Source organism: Lygodium microphyllum, chromosome 20 (assembly GCF_053477565.2).
Source record: "Lygodium microphyllum isolate KBCC chromosome 20, Lygodium_microphyllum_v1.1.10, whole genome shotgun sequence".
Lineage (NCBI taxonomy): Eukaryota > Viridiplantae > Streptophyta > Polypodiopsida > Schizaeales > Lygodiaceae > Lygodium > Lygodium microphyllum.
The window spans coordinates 131,985,651-132,005,022 of NC_141154.1; positions in this window are offsets into that span (position 1 = coordinate 131,985,651).

Consider the following 19,372-nt stretch of genomic DNA (forward strand, 5'->3'; position numbering starts at 1 on the left):
AAATCTCATCCATTGTATATTCTTCATTGATCAACATGATTTTGATTTAGCACATCTCTTCATTTCATAAGTGGGCCCCTTTATCATGCTTAGAAACAAAGCTTTATGGTTTTTGGTCTTGCCAGAAAGGCAAGCATAAACACCACGTGCCTCTAAATGAGCCAAAGTCATTAACAATACATTGATAATTAACAAGGAACTTGGCATTGTGTCATCAATTTAAAATTGACGTTAATAATAGTTAAGCTCATTGCCCTCTCCCTTTGGACTTTGTTTAGGTTATTTTTATTTAGTCTTTTTACCAAGTATTTAGTAAAATATTATAATCATTACACTTACATGGTCTTAATGATCTAAGAAGACTTCTTCAATGCTTTGTAATATTTCTCCTCTTTTACTTACACAATTACATACATCTTACCTCTACCTTTCTAAGAATTATAGAACTCATTCACATGGCAATCTTCACTCTTAGACAATGTTTGACTTGGCTTCAAAAACTAATTTAAGAAGCACAAGATAAGGGCCAACTATAAAGGCCCTAGTCCTCCAAGTTATCTAAAAATAATGTATTGATGTAAAATGTGTTTTCTCTTTAATATATGAATTATCACCTAACTTTCCAAATATTTATTATTTCATCAAAATTATTTCCTTTTTACACAAAATTTTCATTACATTTCCAAAAAATATCATTTCATTTGAAACAAGTGCCTAACTTTAACAAGAGGGTACAAGTGCACCCTATAATATTTTATTTGTGTGTGTGTGTGTGTGTGTGTCCCTTTTCTTACAAGGTCACTGATCCTGTATAAGCAAAAAAGCAAGGTGATTGGTAACAAAAAATTAAAAAGTGATAAGTGATGGGCATGCAATGGCTAAAAAAGATAGGCTACAAGAGCAAAAAGAAAGATGTTGGGCAATTAAAAATGTAAAAATTGTGGCTAATGGGCATGCAAAGGTAAAGTAAAAAAATCATCAAAAATCAAAAGCAACTACTCAAAAGCATACTAATTGCATTAAAGAGATTAAAATCAAAGTTAAAAGTGAAGTTGCATTTCAAAATGTAAAAATCTAAATATAGCTTGAAGGCATCATATACTTGAGAAAAAAATCAAAGAATTAAATTTGATGCCTAGGAAATCCAAATATTTCTTGTAAAATCATTTTCAAGTGGTGCCATTTGTAAAGTTAAATTTATAGGCACATAAATATGATACGCATGTGTGAGTCATTGTAAGAGACATATCAATGGACCAAAAAGCGAAGGTCATGAGTAATGAATTGATTGGGCATGGTGCTAAGAGAAAGAGTCCACCAAAATGTAAAAGAGCCTAACCATATTTAAAGTGGAAATTTTTGAATTTAAATCATTCTAGGCACATAAATATGCTATGCATGTTTGAGTGAGTGTAAGAGACGTATAAATGGGCCAAAAAGCCAAGGTCATGTGAGTAATGAATTGATTGGGCATGGTGCCAAGAGAAAGAGTCCACTAAAATGTAAAAGAGCCAAAGCATATTTAAGGTGGGAAATTTTGGATTGAAATCATTCTTATCTTTGTAGACTAAGTGTGACTTATCCTTTTTACCACATCTTCTATGCGCTTCAACTATGAGCTCTCTACTAACAGAAACAATTAACATTGCCTCTTCGATTGATTGAGAGGACAGGGTAGCCATTGTTCCATCTCTTGGGTAGAGAGTGCATATGTGTGTGCATGCGTGCATGTGTACATGTGTGTGTGTGTGTGTGTGTGTGTGTGTGGAGAGGAAGGGAGAACGTGAGGGTAAGAGAGAAGTTGAGCTCGCTTCAACTTGAAGGACAAGTGGAGAAGATCAATTTCTTATGCATGAGGAACATAAAATCAAAAAGCATGGACCTGTGAAAAAAGAAGCGACTATTGGAATTGGTGGAGTTTGAAGCTTATCAACAATATCTACACTATAATGCAATGAGTTTCCTTTGCCACTTTCTTTTAGTTTCAATAGTGTGAAAATGCATGGATCTAGAGCATGGTTATGGCAGATGGAACACAAAGACAATGTTCATGATGACATAGATTAGATAGACCAACTATTACTCAAGTGAATTAGGTTCCAAGATGGAAGCTTGGACTCATAAACACAATCTTGAGTATGACACTATAACTATGACTAAAAGGACAAAGTACAGTTGTATTCAATCATTGAATGATAAGAAGGTACATCACTTTATAAGCTCATGATGGTTTCCTTTTTTAACACTATGCATATGGAATTCAAGGGGACATCTCTTCCTAGAGCATACATCGTTTGTCATTTCTCAACACCTCCCCTCAAACGATGAGTTCCTACACTTGTTGGCTTTTGCCCCCCTACATGATGACATGGCTCGAGAGACTAGCTCATAGGTAGCCTAGTCAAGTTAAAGCTTGAAACTTTACATCTTTGGCAAGGGGTTTTTTTTTACAAGGCAACTAAGGGAAACAAAATCCACTATGGGAAAGATAATTTCTTCAAAACAATCTATCAGAGTTGTTGTTGATGGTGGAAGCATCTTCTTCTTCTTCACTTTCATTCATGAATTGATTCTTGTGGTTACTATTCTACACCTATTGTGCTCTGTTATGGTGGAAACATTCACTGGCTATATGGCCAATCTTACCACAATAATGACATGTCATCCAATCTTTGTTGTCAGAGTTGAATCATTGGCCTCGGCCTTTTGCTCCAACAACTCCTTTGGTGTATAAGAGATTTTCCCTAGATGATGGGACACCATCCTTTGCATTCTTGTTCTTCTATTTATTCTCTTCATCAAGAAGAGAGTGCTCAATATCTTTCTGTGACAAATTAGGTACATTGTTGAGAGTAGAGACAAGATTTTCATAAGGATCCTGGTTTAGACTAGCAAGGAGTACAACACTAGCTTCATCTTCATCTATTGTTTTCTTTAGACTGCCAAGTTGAGATTTTAGACTTTTGAATTTGTTAATGTGCATAGTCATTGAAGTGTTGTTTTTTATGTCAAGCTTATAGAACTGCATTAACAACTTGACCTTAGAGTTTTTGGCTTGACTTCCAAAGTTCCTGTCAACAAGCCTTTTTAGCATCTCCTAATGCCATAGATATGGTGCAATACATCATCAAATAGTCCCCAGGCAATTCCAAATCTATAGTGAGCTCTAGAGAGTGTAGCTCAATAATTAAAATCACTATTGATGATAGTAGTAAGAGAAAGTCAAGCTTTCAATTTTCTGGCTATGGCTGCCAACAAATAGATGGCTAGGGTTTTGCTCTGTGTGAGTAGTAGAGGAAGAATTTTGGGAAACCCTCTTGGGTGAGGTTAGCCCACTTGGGGAAGCCCTATGGTGGCAGAGCAAAGATTGTGTCGCGTGCAGGTCAGGAAGATGCACAAATTTCTATTCAACGAAAGCTATGCCAAATCTGAAAGAAACATCAATGTCGGCCGATGTCGTCACTTATGTCAAGCTTTGAGGTGCTAAGAGGGTACGCCTTGACCTGGAGAAGAAGTCTCCAAAAGGATGCACAACCTGAAATGACCTGGTTTGCTCACACTACCTCCTCCAAGGTCAGTAGGTATGACAGTCTATAGGCATACACATGGACAGAAAGTAATAATTTGTGCAATGTTGGGCAGTAGAGACTCCAATGCTCTACTATAAAGTGACACAAAGATCCTTATTGAGTTAGGGAACACTTCTTCAGAAGGATGCTTGACGAGATTTGGCTTGTGGAGGAAGATCCAGGAGCTCAAAGCACGGTAGTTGCATCATGTAGTCTTAGCTATGGCCGTCATGAAGGTTAAGATGAAGTTGAAGCTGAAAAATGGAGTCATGAGTTGGATGTAAACTAAACAGATATGACCAGAGGTGAAGAGAGACTAGGGAAGCAATGTATGGAGTTATGCCATGCTCAGTAGCTGAGCTCTGATACCGTGTGAAAATACATGGATCTAGAGCATGGCTATGGCAGATGGAACACAAAGACATTGTTCATGATCACATAGATTAGATAGACCAACTATTACTCAAGTGAATTAGGTTCCAATGTTAAATGTTGAAATGACCTATTTTTGGTTGATTTTTGTTGTTTTTGAGAGCTAAATGGATGATTTTACATTGATGATTGATTAGTTTGAAAGTGGTTTGAGAGCGTTTTGGATAGGGTGGAATGGTTTTGAGAAGCTCATAATGTTTTTCAATAAAGATATGAGGCTCTGTGATGTTCTATTAGGTTTTGTTGAGGTTATGTTTGTTTTTTATAACTTATATTTTGTTCTGTTTTTCTTCTATACGAAAGGGTGGAGTAATGATTGATGAAGTTTGAGGTTGTTTGAAATCTTACTGAATTGTTTTTTCATGATTTTGATTGGTTTTAGTTGAGCTGGATGCTTTCTAATAACCTTCTATAACCCTCTGTTGAGCTTCTGTAGATCCCCTATTCTTGTTTTGTTCTATTCTGTATGCCTCTGTAGGTGTTCTGTCGGATGAGGGTATAGTATGGGAAAGTTTTCTAGCCTTGGAAAGAGGTTAATGTAAGTTCAAAAGAGCTCAAATAAGTTGAAGAAGTTGCTACTGAAGACTTGAAGTAAAGATTAGAGTGAAGTGACAATAGTGAGCTACGAAGAGTCACTGTAGTGGCTCTGGTGACCTTTCATATCAGACACGCCTCTTTCCACCATAGCTCTTGCTTTTTCTCACGTGCTTCCACTTCGGGCTCACTCCCTTCAAATTGGTATCAGAGCTGACCATTCGAGGAGCTTCTTCATCCTTTGCTTTAGCTTAGATTCAAAGCTTCAACTCAAGGTTTCATGGTAGCCATTGTTTCTTTCTCTTGAGGTATGCATTGAGTCTTTCCTTCTTCTAGCTTGTTCTAGCTTGGTTTGTAGTTGTTGAGGACTTAATTGAGCCTTGTTGAGTGCTTATTGAGCTAAGGAGTAACCATTTTATCCATTTTTGAGTGGATATAGAGCATGCTATAGAAGTCATGGACAACTATGGTAGCTTGACAACACTGTCGTATTTTGGCCATAACTTTTGCAAATTGTATCGAATTTAGTCTTTCTATAGCTAGAAACAAAGAGCATGATGAGATCTACAAATCTAGGCACTCATGAAATTGACTCTGTGCAAATTTTTATTCTATATTTCACATAGAATAGAACCGTTTTAGTTTGAATAGCAAATAGTAAATTCCATATTGCATGTTTGATGCTTTGGGGATGCTATTTTGGTATGGTCTTAAGCAAGCACCTAGGGAATGGTACCACAAGTTTGATGCTTTTATGCATTCATAGAGATATAGCTCTAGTGATATGGATTCATGTTTATACATGAAGAAGGTTTGCGATGACAGCCTTATGATTTTATTGCTCTATGTGGATGATATGCTTATTGCTCGGAGAGCTCATAATGAGTTGGATGCCTTGAAAATTTAGCTTAAGAATAGATTTGAGATGACAGTCATGGGACAGTAGGCCTTGCATATTCTTGGGATGTGCATCACATGTGATCGCTCTAAGGAACTCATTTATCTATCACGAAAGAAGTATATCTAGAAAGTCCTTGAGCGGTTTTATATGCAGGATGGTAAGCCTATTGGCTATCCTCTACTTTCTCATGTGAAGGTTAGTTAGGCCATTTGTCTGTAGTCTAATGAGAAGAAGGCTAAGATAGCAAAGATTCCTTATGCCTCCACCGTGGGTAGTTTGATATATGCCATGATATCCACTCACCTTGACATAGCATTTGCAGAGGGAGTTATGACACACTATATAGTTACACCTGACAGATGGCACTGGGATGCTATCAAGGGTATCATGAGGTACTTGAAGGGCACAATAGCTATATGCATATGTTATGGTGGCTAGGATACAAGAGTCATAGTGTACACTGACCCTGATTATGTAGAACATGTGGACAGTAGAAAGTCCACCTTTGGCTATGTCTTCACCTTTGCTAGAGGTGTTGTTTCTTGGATGTCCAGCGTGTAGAAATGCATGGCCCTCTCTAGTACCAAGGTCAAGTATATTGTAGCCATTGAGGCTTGCAAGTAGGTTGTTGGGGGTAAAGGTGCATGTGCCTAGCCACTTGTGTATTACTACATTGATAGTACCTACACACTTGTACATTGTAGGTGGTAGGCACCCATCATTGTCACTACATTCTTTATTCTTTCAGTGACATTTGAATAAAGGGAAGGCTGGTCACACATTGTGATTGTGGAAATTTCCACATCTTGTGTTTCTCTCTCTCTTGCTTTTGCTCCTTCCAACATAGCTCTTGCTTCCACTCGTGTGCTTCCACTCTAGACTCACTCCCTTTACTAGCCAATAGGGTTTCTTTTCCAACTAACTCTACATTTGCTAGTATAGAGAAAATCATGAGGGAGGCTTTCACTCTCAATGCTTAGTATTATTTTGCATTTCCAAATAAGATGTATTGGTTGATTTTTGTAGTTGTTGGTATCAAGTAAGGTTCCCCCATTTGAATTCAAGCATCATGCATCATAACATTGTAATTGGATCCTTCATTAATGAAAGCATCAAGGTTGTGTCTCTTTTTGTGGTGACTTTAATCTTAATATAAGAAAGTGGTACAATTTTCTCATATTTAGGGTGTCAAGTCTTGTGACACTTATTGTGCATACATTAATCAATTAGTTGTTTGTGTGCTTATCTTTTGAGTCTCCCTCTTTGGATAGTTATTATTGGTTTGTTCCATCATTAGCTAAAGCTCCATCTTTGTCTAGAAGATCATAGTTGTACATAAGGTTTAGGTCATACACCCTTGTGTACTTCCATTTGTGAGCTTCCAAGAGTTCTTCTTGGGGCTTCAAATTTGCTATCAGGTTATTCTTCAAGGCTTCTCTAAGAAATTCAAGTCCTCTTATTGGCTCTATCTTACTAGTAGATTCTTGAAAATTTGTGCTAGAAGCATTTCCTTTAATTGCATTATTGTCATCATGAAAAGAGATATTGAGGATAGGACTTCATCCAAGGTAGTTGATGGTTTGCTTGCTTTCTTAACTATTCTCTTATAATCCTCCTTGCCATCTAAGAGAAGGAAAGTCAATGGTTGCAAGGATATGCTATTAGTCATGATCATCCTTTGGGCAATGAATGTACTTAGTGAGAGCTATATATTTAGACATGCTTTGTGAATCTCCTTTAGCGATAGCATCTAGATTAAGTAATAAAGTCTTCTAGGTGTCTATCTCCAAACATGGTTCTAACTTATTACACTTTTCCTTTGGCACATGTACATAAGATTCACAACCAAACACTCTTAGTGATAAAATAGGATTCTTCCTATAGACTTTGTAGGTATAGGCCCACGTATATCACTATGCACTAAACACCATATTAGAGATTTTGGGAATTTTCTAAGTCCCATTTTTAATAAATGTCTTATTTTCATGTATGAAAGAGAGCACTATGTTTATTTTTGTCTTTAAAAGGCACTTTTTTTGTTACAAATGTGAGACCGCACATCTTGATAACTTAAGTGATGAAGTATAAGCTATGTGGCTATTAGGAGATTTGGATTTCAATCTATCTTTTCTAGCATACTAACAAAATGCGATGTTGTATGGTGGAAGAAACATCAAGGAGCCTTAGTTAGGATATATCTAAGAAATTTCCAAGTTTGATATAAGAATACAAAGGTTTGAAGGAGCATAGAGAGAATTCAGAATACAACACCCTCAAACATTATATGAAGTTATGTTATCATGGCCAAATTTTATAATATTATGGATTTAAATATAGTATGAGTTTTTTCTTTTAGATATAGCATAATTTAAAGTGACATGCATAAGTTTCATGAACTAAGACCTTAAAAAGAGTCACCACTAACTAGGTGTGGCTTAATAACTTGATCTGATATCATATAATAGTAGGCTTGGACAACCTATGATGTGATGGTTTTTTTTTTTGTAAACCAACAGACACAAGTATGTTAAATAATTGCTGATTCCATTTGTGTTTTTTGTATGTATATGCATATATAAATGTCATTTGTTCAAAAGTTCTATCTATCTTAACAATATGTGGATAAGATGAATATTGGCTTTGGCCAAAATCAACTAGCTTAACGCTTTGAAAGCTAAATGAGCTTACATATCATAAAATGAAGATTTATATACCAAGCTAGAAGTTTATGATTTTTTAAAGACCAAAGATCTAACCCTTGATCAATGGTTTGTGTTTTCAAAAAAATAGACATTAATTTTATTATTAATTAAAACTTAGTTGTTAGCTAAGATATAAAGTACAAAATTGGACTTAAATCACTTAATAAGAAATTTTAACACAATATAACTAATGTTATTGAAAGAATAGAAAACATAAGTAGAATCTCTCATTAATATTGGTGGTATTTAAAAACACTAAGATAACTACATAAAACACTTTAAATTTCTAACAAGCACATATTTCATAGCCATGCAATTTATTATGAAAGCCCTTAAGATAAGCGATATATTTATCATGGGAGTCAAAATTAGTCCATATAGAGTCACTACCTTATCACATCATGTATATTGGAAAAATACAACTTTTGTAGATTCTGTATAATATCGTTTATGAAACGTTTTTGATATCCTAATTGATGAGCTAGTTGCATTGCTTCCATATCTTTCAAAGTAGAGAATAAAGGAGTTTGCTTCAACTTGGATAAGTGCGAGCTATTCAATGTGAGAGATGGATGGTGTGAGGCATTTGTTGAGGATGTTTGTATAATAGATGGTATCTTGAAGCAAGATGTGATTGAAGGTTGAATATATCTTCCATCTTTATCAACTGTGGTCTTGTGTGGTGTTGATGATGAATATGGAATATCATCATTCTCTACTCTCGTTAATTCATCAATGATAACCTCGAATCGTACATGCAATTCATGTCCATATTGAATTGGCTCTTGTCCATATCGATCAAACTTGATGACTTCATGTGCATCGTGGCATTTGCTTAAGCAAGTCAAGTATGGTAGAAGTTATTTGATCAAGATAGAGTAAACATGATTAATATAAAATGTTTTTGGATAAATGCAGTTCTCAATAAGATTTGGACATCCTTTGTAGTAAGGGTTGTCATCTATGAGAATAGTCTTGGTATCTTGACAAACATGTCCATATTGATCCCATGCATACTTTAGAGGCTTGAACATTGCTTCTACTCCCATCTTATATGGCATATACATGATTTTGAGTGGATGTCTATGACATTGTTCTTGGCCCCAAATCATGAAGAAAAGATACTTTCTTTTTGCATGGATCTCTAAGAACTTAATAATTGCTATGATATTCTTACATAAAGTTTTGACCAAACTCCCACTTGGAATCTTGTAAATAAGGCTTCAAGAAACTCCATACATCCCGATCGAAGAACAAGCCATTGCTTTCCCATTTGAAAATTTTGGAGCTTTTTAGACTTATAGCAAAGCATCATTGTAAAAGAAAACCATTGAGATCAAGTATTACACATAATTGTGTTATATTTCTTATCAAGGACACATCATTACACCATCATGCTCTACTATTGTTGAATATGTTAAGTATCCAAAAGAAGCACATTAGATTCATTTACTTCCTCATCATTCTACTTAATGTTTGAGCTATAAGTTGGTATAAAACACTAAAGCAGTTTAACTTCATATTGATAAATACATGCATAGATACTAGTTAATAAATGATGTCTTAGGAAAAGAGACATTTGACCAATTTGACCATGTGGACAAATCTAGCCAAGAGTAATATCATGAGGTGAATAAAACATATATGATGATCTCTTTGAGGTAAAATCTATTCTAATAAAGTCATTTTTCCATACCTACTTTTTATCGCTAAATTACAAGTATACTTGGACTACTAACAATAGAGCATTGTAATTAGTTGCAAAAATTGTCTTATCATTATAATATTAAACATACTAAAATTCTAAAAGGCCTTAAAAATGGTATGTATGAAGAAGGTGTTTATTAGTCCTAATTATTACAAGAAAATTTAAACATGATACATTTCACATGTGACCAAAACCACTATCACGTATAAGTGATTCATGTCAATTTAATTGAGATAAGATATACTCTATTTGGATAAAGTTTTCATAGTTTCTTCTTAAGGATTAACCATTCTATATTTGAGCTAGTTATATCCCATAGATATTTAAACTTATGAGTTGTAACAAGCATTTTATCTTAATATTCCATATACACATCTCAAAAGACACATTGGATGTAAAATATTTGTTGTAATATTTACTAGTAAGGTAAAACTCCTTTGGGGGGTACAATGAAACTTTTTTGGGGTGTGAAATATTGTTGGCTCTCTTATCCTAAGGTACATGCATAGACATACACTAGTGATGTAGTAAAAGAGATTATAAGAGATAAGAGATTTGACCATGTGTAGACAAATCTAACCAAAACTAATATGACAAGATCATTACACAACACATATGAGAGTTTAATTGAAATAAGATCTAAAATAAACTTAAGTAAATGTTGCATAGCTAGCTCAAATTTTTCATGACAAAAAGAAAGATCTATATAATTCTATGAAGGCTCTGTAAGAATCCATCACTGTGACGGTTGGGAATGATGCAAAATGCCCTACTGAGGGCATAGGTACTATTTTCTTTGTTACTGCAAATGGTGAACTCAAGTATATTTCAAATGTGTCATATTCTCTAGAGATTAAGAGAATTCTGTTGTGAGTTGCTTCTATAACTGATCTTGGCCATGAGGTGAGGTTCACTAAGATAGGTGCAGAAATTATCAACAATGCTAGCAAAGTTGTTGACAAAGGAGAAAGGAGGAACAACCTGTATGAGCTAAGTGCTCTTACAGCCACCATTAGTGTGGGCACATGTAAACTTTAGCATTAAATAATTAGTCAAATTGGTTTTCAGTGTTTAAGGAGATGCATAAGCAAGGTATGATTGCTTACTAACATGTAGTAAAACTAAAATGAAGGAACCATGTGAAGCTTGTATGATGGGCAAGCAACAGAGAAATGCATTTCCACAAGAAAGCAAGAATAGTGTGAAGGCTCCTCTAGAGTTGGTGCATGCTGACTTGTGTAGTAAAATGCCTACAAAAGCTTTTGGAGGATCTTCTTATTTTATGTTGATCATCAATAACTACAGTAGGAAGATGTGGGTGTACTTCCTACGCGATAAGGCTCAAGCTTTTGGTGAGTTTGAAGAATGGCTAAAACTTATTGAGAATGAAACAAGGCAAAGTGTGAAGAAGTTTAAAATAGATGGTACTGGTAAGTTCAACTCAAAGGAGTTTGGAGACTTTTGAAATAACAAAGGGATTAAGTATCAATTGACGACGCCTCATACACCTCAACAAAATGGCATTGTTGAATTTTGAAATTGCACCAATGTGGAAATGGCAAGGTATGTGCTTAAGGGCAAGGGATCACCTAATCAATTTTGGGCAAAAGCTGTTAATAATGCAGTCTACATTCTCAATCGGAGTTACACAAAGGCTCTTAAGGGCAAAACTCCTCACGAGGCCTAATCTAGTAAGAAACCATATGTCTCCCCTTTGTCTCACATTTTAGAACTTTTGGATGTGAATGTTATGCACATGTTCCAAAGGATAAGAGAAACAAGTTAAATCCAAAAAGCACAAAATGTATCTTCTTGGGTTATAGTGATGAGCAAAAGGCTTACAAGTTGTATGACCAAGAGGCAAAGAAGATCATAGCGAGTTGTGATGTGGTATTCAAGGAGTAGCCACATACAGTGGAGGAGGAAAATATAAGTTCTTCCACTTTATCATCTAGCAAAGAAGTAGTCCACTATGAACCTATCCCAAGAGTTGTCCCTACTCTCAAGGAGAAGGAAGCATCATCTCTAGATCATGAGAACAAAGTTCATCAACTTGCAATCACGCCATCAAAAAAGCCATTGCTGCGATGGGTGAAGCATCTCTATGATTGCAGTAATCCTATGCCTACCACAATTGAGGAAAAGGCAGATGGACCAAGGATGTCACTAAGAATAGAGGAGAAAAGAAAGGCATCTACTCACATAGTCAATATGGCCTTGATGGTTGATATTATGAGAGAAGTAAAGGAGACATCAGACTTGGAAGGAGCACTTGCCGATCCAGCATGGAGAGCAGCTATGCAAGCTGAGTATGACATCATCATGAAGAATGATACTTGGGAGCTAGTGGATTGGCCATAAAAGAGGAAGGTTATTGGCACCAAGTGGGTTTGGAAGGTAAAGTACAAGGCTGATGGTGGCAGCTTTGAAAAGTACAAAGCTAGATTAGTTGCATAGGGATTTTCACAGGTTGAAGGATTTGATTTTCAATAATCATTTGCTCCAACTACTAGAACGACCACTATTCGCATAGTATTTGTAGTGGCTACTCATAAAAAGTGGCCAGTTTACCAAATGGATGTCAAATTAGTGTTCTTGAATGGTGACATCAAGGAGGAGGTGTATGTGGCTCAGCCACCGGGGTTTGAGGCCCCCTATTCTAAGAACAAGATGTATAAGCTGAAGAAGGCATTGTATGGGCTGAAGCAAGCCCCTAGAGCATAGTACCAGGAGATAGATAAATTCTTTTTATATTTGAATTTCAAAAGATATGCCTCAAATGCTAATTTGTATGTTCATATGGATAGTGATAAGTCTCTAGTGATTATCCTATATGTGGATGACCTTCTTATTACATGTGACTATGAAGATATCATCCATCAGACGACTTGAAAGGCTTTGAGCTCTGAGTTTGAAATGAGTTTGGGGATTTAAGTCTCTGCCAAAATCTTCATCTCTTAGGAGATCTTAAAAGCATTTGGCATAACTAAGTCTAAGGAGATAGCTACACCTATGGAGGTCAATGTGAAGTTATCCATTGAAGATACATCAGTACTTGTAGACATTGGGAGGTACAGGAGATTGGTGGTTGGCAGCCTCATCTATTTGCGTAACACTAGGCTAGATATCAGTTTTGCTATTGGGGTTTTGAGCAGGTTCCCAAATAAACCTTGAGAAAGTCATTGGAAAGTTGGGATGCGGGTGCTTAGATACTTGAAGGGAACTCTTGACTATGGTATCAGATACAATTCCGAAAGTGATCTTATGGGAAAATGTGACTCAAATTGGGTAGGTGACATTGATTCCAAGACATTAGTTTCTGGATATTTTTTCTCTTTAGGTTCATGAATTTTCTCTAGGATCAGTAAGAAGCAACCAACTATGGCATTGTCTTCTATCGAAGCAGAGTACAAGGCATCTTGCTTTGTTGCATGTGAAGCAATAAGGTTAAGGAGGATCCTATGGCATATGGGAGTATAGGATGAAGATCCAATAGTGCTAAAATGTGACAATTAGAGTTGCATTCCCATTGCCAAAAATCCAAATTTTCATGCATGCACCAAACACATTGAGATCTAGTTCACTATGTGCGTGACTTGATTGAGGATGGGAAAATAGAGCTGGTCTACTGTACAATGGAGGAGAATGAAGCAGATATCTTTACCAAAGATATTACGAAGGATCTCCTTTGAATTCATCTTCAAAAACTTGGCATTGGGCCAAGAATGTCGTTCACATGGGTGGACATTGAGGGGAGGTATTAGATATGATCAATGCCCCACCCTCATAAGGTGCCACCAATAATCCATGGTGCTCAAATTTATAAGGCCTCCATTATGAGGAGAAGTCATGTGTGAGCACGGACATTGGGTGGGTCCTAACTTGTATGTCAGACGGTGTCTATGTGACCGAATGGCAAAAAGATAACCTTTGTGGATCCAGCCTTTGGGTTAGATAGAGTAGTTATGCTGGTAGCAACTCGAGGCACAATGCATCGAGTTGTGCAGTGTGGGAGTTATCAAGGGCCCCTATTTTATGGGGTCTAAGGGCTGCTGACATTTTTCCCATTGTTGCTAGTGCCCTTCTTACGTACAAAAGAAATATTGTCTTCTAGAGGGGTGGGGAGCACCACCTTGACCATGTCCTATTCCTCTAAGACCCATGCCAGGAGATGGATAATTTTCTTAGGTGCCTTGCCACCCTCCTATGTGGGCAAACAAACTATGTGAATTATACCAAAAGACCTCTGTACTATGAGTAGAATTCGTTTGAATTCACCCCATCACTAATTAGCCACAATCAACTACCACCAAGTGGCCCAAATTGTTACATTTGGTACACTAGAGGGTTTAGGTTGTAGACGTGCAAGTGCCCTCTAAATATTTGTGGCCGTTTTCCTTCTTCTAGGACTTTTTGGGCTACTTGCCATCCTCCTCCTTAGAGTGCTCCTCATCATTGCTACTATCTTCCTTGAGGTCCTCATCCAAATCCGAGTCATTATCATCCAAATTGTGACTTTTTTCATTTGACTTATTACACTGCTTTCCCTTCCCTTTTCTATTCTTGGAAGGAATCAATTCCCCCCATAGGGCTTGTTGAGTAAAATGGTTTACATCATTGACTGCCAAATCTTCCATAGCCAATGCTCTACAGTTGCTATCATGGTGTAGCCCTAGGGCATAACATCTCTCCCATAGACTTATTATCTTGAGCAATAATCTTGCCCACCAGCACCCAAAATCAAGCAGTGTAAGTTTGGACATTGGAATCTCCTTACTTAGGGATTTGCAACAAGCGGTCTAGCTTTTGTGTATTCGTTTGATCCTCTTGAAAGTGCATCACGGATGCTGCCTTTACCACAGCCTAAAATAGCTCATCCTTACTTCTTTGCTAGCCTTACCACTACCTTCTTCCACATGTAGGATTCAAACACTACTTCCTCATGGGTCGTATTATTTTGAGTGGGGAAATTTATGGCATAGGCTGCCTCAAATTGCCAAACAAAGGTATTTGGATCATGTGATGTCGATCCCATGAACTTGGAAAAGGGCACTCGAGTTGCATTAGGATGCTATAATGGGGAATGGAAGGAATGACAATTGGAACTATCAAGGAGAGGTGTTGAGTAGCTAACTTTAATGGTGTTGAAGGGGTGATTGGAAAAGGTGTTGGAGATCCCTGAGTCAAAGGAAGTGATTGCAATTGTTTGGGATACGATGATGCAGGATTCCCATCCTTATCAAGCTCATTAATATGGGAGGTAAATAATCCTACAACAAAGTATGTACCCGTCATTGCTCACACTGCAAATACCACCCAACCATAGGTGTATCATGTGTATTTGGAGGTGTCAGTGGACCTTGAGAGCATGTGCATAGGTAGACTCATGACTAAGGAAAGATTAGTTGGTTGCAAAGTGTAATCAAGAATAGATATACTTAAGAAACATAGAAATTTGACATATTTGAACCCAATACTAAGAATTGGATACTTAAGGAACATTACTTCATTGCACAATTTTGGAATAGAATAAGCACATAACATATTACTTAAAGAGTGTGACTAAAGGAAAGGCTTCTGGCACAAAATTTCAAGCATCTACCAATAAGCTAGAGCTAACAAAAATCATTGAATTTCTTAAAGGAGCCTTGAAGAATAACCTGATAGCAAATTTGAAGCCCTAAGAAGAACTCCTAGAAGCTCACAAATGGAAGTAGACAAGGGTGTGCAACCTAAACCTCATTTACAACTATGCCCTTCTAGAGAAAGATGGAGCTTTAACTGATGATGAACAAACCAATAACAAGTTGTCCAAAGAAGGGGACTTAGAAGATGAGCACACCAAAAACTAATTGATTGACATACACACAGTAAGTGTCACAAGACTTGACACCATAAAGATGAGAAATGGTACCACTTGCTTATATTAATATCAAAGTCACTACAAAAAGAGACACAGCCTTAATGCTTTCACTAATGAGGGATCTAATTACAATGCTTGGATGCAAATCAAGGAACCTTAGTTGATCTTGGCAAATACAAAAATCGACCCGTATGGGGATAATATGTACACCTTATTTGGCAATGCAAAATAATACTAAGCATTGAGAGTGAAAGCCTCTCCCATGATTTTCTATGTACTAGCAAATGTAAAGGGAGATGAAAACAAAACCCTGTTGGCCAGAACCATTAAAAAAACATGCCAAGTGCAATGCCAACTATGATGCTCATCACATACACTTAGCCTTATCCAATATGAAAATCATATTGTCTTTTAGCAAGAATAATCTTGTTTCTACAAAGTTGAACATGCCACCAATATCTTTAGCAAAACATAGTGACACCTCTAATAAGGAGGGTAAAGCCTTATTCAAAGAGGTAGTAAAAGCACAAGAGGACAAACAAAACCCATTGAGTAAGGTACTAACCCTAAAGAAGCCTAAATGAAGTGAAAAAAGCACAAGCAATGAGGTTTTTTCTCTTGTGAAACAAGTAAGTAGATCTATATATAATAAATTAAGACTACCATTGATACCAAAGAAGGATTAGCACCAGACTAAATTGAGTTTCCAAGATCTTATTGCACATCCAAGGTTACTACATTGGAAACACATGGATCTAGCTACCCAAGCTTCAATGACCATCTACTCCTTCTCGATCTATGAAGGAATCTTTGATAGTAGCTAAAATATGCCATCAACAACTACCCCAACAAGCTACACAATCTCAAGCAAGAACTCTTAAACCAATAACTAAGAAAAAAACCATACGATTGTGTGTACAAAAAAGGAGCCTACAATGCCAACAACAATGAATTCCTTGATGCAATCTCTATACTACCTCGACTTCTAAACAAAAGCAAGTGCTCCAACCAAAAGTATTGTTGGACACTTATCAATGAGACTATTGGGTGGTCTTAAGATTGGACCTCATTTAAATAGCTACCTATTTAGATTAGTCCCATCTTAAAATTGAGTCTTGTTTAGTTACTTATGAAAGTAAGATTGAACCTCAATGTTTATGGGTGCCTATTTAGACAAGGCTCAAATTTAAATTGAGCCTCATCTACATACTTTTAACTAAGATACAATATTACTTTTAGAATGCACAAGCTTACTTTTAGAAGTATGTTGATGAGGCTCAATTTTTAAGTTGAGCCTTGTCTCCAACTTTTAAAAGGATGCACATGAGACTTAATTTTAAAATTGAGCATGGGACTTTTAGAAGTATGTACATAAGGTTCAATGTGAAAATTGAGCCTTAGTTAGAAGCATGTAGATGAGGCTCAATTCAAATTTGAGCCTTGTCTAAATAGATACCTAATTAGATGAGCCTGAATCTTAATTGAGTCTCCATCTAGGTGTTGAGCTTAAATATCTAATGAGCACCTTCATCATCTCCATATTGACCTTGTCTACATTAAAATTGGTACCTCATTAAATCAAGTATTGTGTCTTGTCCACATCTAAACATGTACCTATTTAGATGACTAGATATTGAGCTTCATCTACCTACTGAGTACCTACTTGAATGAGGTACTAGCTACTTCTAAATAGCTTTTTGTTTAGGAATATCAATTCAAACATTTAAATCAAGCACCATCTAAACTACTAACTTCTAAATATGTATGTATTTAGATGAAAGTCAAATCTTAAGATTGAGCCTTGTAATATAGTATTAAAGCTTTAAAAGTTTCAAAGTGACTAGAGGAGCCAATTAAACAATGGGTGCCAGTTGGGTGACACTTTTTGAGTACTACCAAGGGTTTATAATATAATATCATGAGACCAATTAAGTAACACAACAAAGCTATTGACTTGATGGTTTGCATTACGTGGCCAAAGGAAAAGACTGTGTGATGATGGTTCAAATCCGCCAAATCCCTTGATAAATTTTTTAGTAGTGGTTCTTGCCGCCCTAATCCACCCTTCTCACGAGAAGATGATGACGATGCACCTTGCCAACAACCACAAGTTCAATAGCTCAAACAGAACATAGAAGGTTCTTATTATGTGATGTTCTTGGATGCATCCTCGGAAGACACGGAGGACGAGTCCTCGAGACAAGAAGTAACTAATCCCCAAAGCAAATCCAAAATAGCTCTAATACGTTTTCACTTCCCAAGGAGCAACCTAAGTCTTCACTAAAAGAGGAAGTTGGTTCTAGTGAATCATCAGAAGAGAAGAGTACTCCCTTGAAGGAGTTGGATCTATACCAGAAGCAATCCGTGGTGGAACCTTCATCCGTGAAGTGGAAGGTGAAAAGCAATTAACATTCATGGATGTAGATGGTACCGAACGTCACCTGAAGGTGGGCATCAATCTTCCAGAAGAAGAACTGTGGTCTTGCATGAATCACTGAAGGAGAACTTGGACGTGTTTGCATGGTCGTATAAAGTTTTGAAGGGTATTGATCCTCAGCATAGGCAAGACATATGAGGCTTTTTTATTCTTCCCAAGCAAGAACACATCAAGGCGCAAATGCTCTTTTTTTTTTTTTTGGCAAATTAATGCATCTATATATCAAGGGATGCATACCAAGTTAGGTCACGTCATTTTATTGGCTCCTCTATCATGTATTTGTTTTGTGTTTACCACAATATAATAACCATTTGAGCAAGAATTTGAAGTACATACAATATATGTTAAGATTGAGATAGAGTTCAAGAAAGTTAGCTCTCTTTACATGATGCTCAAACTTAAGATTATTTAGGCCTCATGAAACATCTTGGCTTATTTGTCAATAGACATAGACTTAAAATGCAAAATTTCCTACTCTTTATTTATGCTCCACAAGGTTGAGATTAAAAATGTATCAATAGTTCTAGGGATTAAGCCTTCTAGAAGATGGTTGTAAGGTCAATTTTTATCCTTATGACTAGACGTTCCTCTTATAAACTGTGTTGACCTAAACATAAATTTTAGTAGATAGAGCTTGATGTTTTGAATTGCAACAATAGTATGGTCATAAAATTCGATAACTTGAAAGGACATGCAAAACCAATAATAACATTTTAAACTACTATAAAACCTAATCTTGTAAGTAAAGCTCAAGTGACATGTAACAAACTTTCCACTTTAAAAGCAAAGAAATCCATAAGTTATATCAATCTTTGCTATATTTTTCACCCTTTGGAAATGAAGGGGAGGGTATTCTCAATAAACTATGTTGTGCTATAGACTACACAAGTTGTTATGTAAGTGTCAAATATTGTTGGATCTTCTTATATCTATTCTAAAAGTGGCACTTGAATGAGTGCCAAAATTTCTAAATGTGACTTCAAGTAGACCATTCATTGAATTGCAAGTGTAAATGCAACTTCAATATAACTGGTTTTGTTATGCACTAATGTGAATAGGGTTCCTCCCAAACTAGTTCAAGTTAAGGGCCAATGTAAAAAGGGTTTAAATCCAAGGAAATGATTTAAGCCTTCATTTGTAAGGTTTTAAGGCATGAGAAAAAAAGGCTTATGAAGCCTTTTTTACTTCAACTAGGTCACATACCTATGTCAAAATTGTGTTGATTT